The sequence below is a fragment of the Hippopotamus amphibius genome, chromosome X (genome assembly GCF_030028045.1).
Source record: "Hippopotamus amphibius kiboko isolate mHipAmp2 chromosome X, mHipAmp2.hap2, whole genome shotgun sequence".
Taxonomy (NCBI): Eukaryota; Metazoa; Chordata; class Mammalia; order Artiodactyla; family Hippopotamidae; genus Hippopotamus; species Hippopotamus amphibius.
Genome location: NC_080203.1, coordinates 75041510 through 75045708, shown reverse-complemented (window position 1 = coordinate 75045708; position 4199 = coordinate 75041510).

Below are 4199 nucleotides of genomic sequence, written 5' to 3'. Positions count from 1 at the left end.
AGACAGAGTATTCTTGGCTGAATTCTTTTCTCTTTCCAGATTTTGATTATGTCATTCTACTCTCTCTGGACTGTAGAGTTTCTGCTGAGATAGCTACTGATAGCCCAATGAAGATTCTTTTGTAAGTTACCAAACTTTTTTCTTTATCTGCCTATAAATTTTTCTTCTTGTTGTCAACTTTTGATGGTTTCAATATAGCATGTCTTGGAGGCCTTTTTGCATTGTGGCAGTCAAGTGTTCTCTTGGCTTCATGGACTGGTATATCCAGTTTTTTCCTTAGTCTTAGGAACTTCTCTGCGTTTATTTCTTTAAATCAACTGCTCCCTTCTTTCACTCGTCTCTTTCTGGGATACCCTTTATTTCAATGTTGCCCTACCTAATAGAGTCAGATAGTTCTTATAGAATTTATTCTTTTTTAGATATTAATTCTCTCTCCTCTTTTATGTGTATCATTTGTAGACATTTATATTTGAGCTCACTAATTCTTTCTTCCATATGGTATGCTCTAATTCCAGTGTTTTCCAATGCATTGTTCATCTTATTTACTGAGTTCTTCAGCTCCAGAATTTCTGTTTGGTTCTTTCTTAGAGTTTTCATCTCTTTGATTAAGTATTTCTTTTGTTCATTAATTTTACTCCTGGGCTCACTGAACTGCCTTTCTGAGTTTCTTTGTAGCCCCTAGAGTTTCTTCATGACAGCTATTTTGAATTCTCTATCAGTTAGATTGCACTATTCTGTGACCTTAAGTTTAGTTTCTGGAGAATTGTCATTTTCATTTTGTGATACAGTGTTACCGTGGTTCTTCATAGTGCTTGATGTGTTGCTCCTCTGCTGGTGCATTTGAAATACTGAACATCTTTTTTCTTTAGGTAAAGTTTTTTTTAGTTTTATTTTTAAACTTCATTCTAAAGATTCAACAGGTTAGTAGTTAGAGGCCTTTCTTTTGTTTTCCAGTAGCTGGCGCTATGGCACAAGTTTTTGGTTTTGCTTACCTTTGCTGCCTCTGGTTATGTTTAAGACTGGCATTTTCTATTCCCCACCATCTATGTCACAGGCGTCCGGTGCCCTTGTTGTTGCTGTTTATGCCTCTGGGGTCATTGATGTCTTGCTGATGCTGGTGTTACTAGCAGCATGGCCTGGGGCATCGGGATGCCAAGCTTTTTCTTTGCATCCAGGGTCTCCCGGGTTTCAGGCACAATAGCTGTTGGGAGAAGGGGAAGGTTGACGGGGAGCCAAGGTCATGGGTGCCTCTGTTGTGTCTGGGTTGTCAGGTTTGCAGGCAACTCTGCTGCAGATGGTAGAGGGCAGAGTTGTGAGCACTTCCATGACTGGACAGTAGAGGTCAAAGGCCTGACTAACCCTGCTGCCTGGTTCCCTGTGGCCATAAGTGCTGCTGTGACTGGTAAGCTGGAATTGTGTGTGCTGCCTTTCCTGATGCTACTTGGATCTCAGAATCTGTGGACTCAACTGCTATGGTCAGGGGTCCAGGATCACAGGCACCGCCTCTGCTATTCCCTTGGTTCTGCTTCCTCTATGTGTTCCAGTCCTCTCATTTTAGATGTACAGATGTGTGAAATTCTCTGTCATCCTGCTGTGTTGGACAGGGGCACCTTTGTTGAGTCATGGATGTTTTACTGCTTATAGGTTGAAGGGGAGAGACAGAGGGAGCATCTCACTACATCATTATGCTGATGTCATCTATTTTAGAAGTATGTTATTTAATTTCTGATATTTGGATATTTTCCAGCTCTCTTTCTGTTATTGATTTCTGGTTTAATTCTGTTGCTGTCCAAGAATATACATTGTATAATTTCTATCCTTTAAAATTTCTGAAAGCGTGTTTGGTGGTCCAGAATGGGATTCATCTTGGGGAATATTCCTCATGTATGGAAGAAAAATCTGTATTCTGCTGTTGCTGGATGGAGTATTCTATATACATTAAACAGGACACATTCATTGATAGTGCGCTTCAGATCACTGTATCCTTCTTGATTATCTGTTTCCTTGATTTATCAATTACTAACAGAGTGATGCTGAAACCTCCAGCTGTAATGGTATGTTTGGCTAATTCTTTTTTCAGTCCTATCAGTTTTTGCCTCGTTTTTTAATGCGCCCTTGTTAGATGAATACATGTTTAGGATTGTCACGTCTTCTTGGAGAATTACCCCTTTATCATTATGCAGTGTCCTTCTTTCTCCCTGGTAATCTCCCTTATTCTGAAGTTTGTTTTCTTTGAAGTTAACATAGTTACTGCAGCTTCTTTTGGAGTAGTGATAGCATGGAGTATCTTTTGCCATCTCTTCCCAATTGATTAAATTGTGGTAAAATATCATATATAATTTACTATCTTGGCCATTTTTAAGTGTACACTTTAGTAGTATTGATATTAAATACATTCATAATGTTGTGCAACCATCACCACCATCCATCTCCACAACTCTTTTCAGTTTATAAAACTGAAACTCTATACTCATTAAACTATAACTTCTCATTCTTCCCTCCCTCAGCCCCCAACAACCACCATTATACTTTCCATTTTTGTCTCAATGATTTTGACTACTCTAACTACCTCATATAAGTGGAATCATACAGTATTTCTCTTTTTGTGACATATTTATTTCACTTAGTGTAGTGTTTTAAAGGTATATCTATGTTTTAGCATATGTCAGAATCTCCATTTTTAGGTTACTAAATAATATTCCATTGTATGTATATACCACATTTTGCTTATCCATTCTTCCACTGGTGGACACTTAGGTTGCTTCCACATTTTAATTATTGCAAATAATGCTGTTATGAACCTGGCTGTACAAATATATCTTCAAGAGTCTGCTTTCAGTTGTTTGTGGGTGTATACCCAGACAAAGAATATTTGGATCCTATGGTAATTGTTTTTTTTCTTTTTTTTTTTTTGAGGAACTGCCATACTGTTTTGCATAGCAGCTGTACCATTTTACATTCCCACCAACAGTGTATAAGGGTTCCAGTTTCTCTGCATTTTCACCAACACTTGTTGTTTTCTGTTTTTTCTTCTTTATAGTAGCCATTATAGTGAGTGTGTGTCAGTACCTTATTGTAGTTTAGATTTGCATTTCCCTTATGATTACTGATGCTGAAAACCTTTTCTTGTGCTTATTGGCTATTCATACACCTTCTTTAGAAGTATGTCAATTCAAGTCCTTTGTCAATTTTTTGAATCAGGTTGTTTTAGCTGTTGTTGTTGTTGTTGTTTAGGTTGTTTAGGTTGCTGTTGTTCTTTACTTTTAGTTCTCTGCATATTCTGTATTATTAGTCCCTTATAAGATATATGATTTGCAAATATATTCTCCCACTTTGTTGGTTGTCTTTTTATTCTGTTCACACTATCTTCTGATGCACAATTTTTCAAAAAATTTTTATGAAGTCCAATTTGTCTATTTTTTTCTTTTATTGCCTGTACCCTTGGTGCCATATCTGAGAAATCATTGCCAAATCCAATGTCTTAAAGCTTTTGTCCTATGTTTTCTTTTAAGACTTTAATAGTTTTAGTTTTTACATTTAGGTCTTTGATTCATTTTGAGTTAATTTTTGTATATCGTGTTAGGTAAGTGTCCAATTGAAATTTTTGCTTGTGGATATCCAGTTTTCTCAGCACCATTTGTTGAAGAATGTCCATTTCCCCATTGAATAGTCTTGATACCTTTGCCAAAAATCATTTCACCATATATATAAAAGGGTTTATTTGGGAGCTTTCTATTGTATTCCATTGGTCTATATATCTGTCCTCATACCAGTACCACAGTGTTTTGATTACTATAGCTTTGCAGTACTTTTTTAAATCAGGAATTGTGAACACTCTAGCTTTGCTCTTTTTCAAGATTTTTTTTTTTTGGTCTATTCAGGGTACCTTGAGATTTCATATGAATTCTATGATTTTTTTTTAATTTCTGCAAAATGCAATCTTTGAGATTTTGTTAGGGACTGCATTTAATCTGTACATTGTTTTGGGTAGTACAGATATCTTAATAATATTGTCTTCCAATCCATGAACTTAGAATGTCCTTCCATTTATTTATGTCTTCTTTAATTCCTTTAAGGAATGTTTTATATTTGAATATTTACGTGTTTAAACAAGTGTTTAACCTCCTTGGTTAATTAATAAGTGTATTTTTCTTTTTGATGCCATTGTGAATGGAAATGTTTTCATAATTTCATTTTTA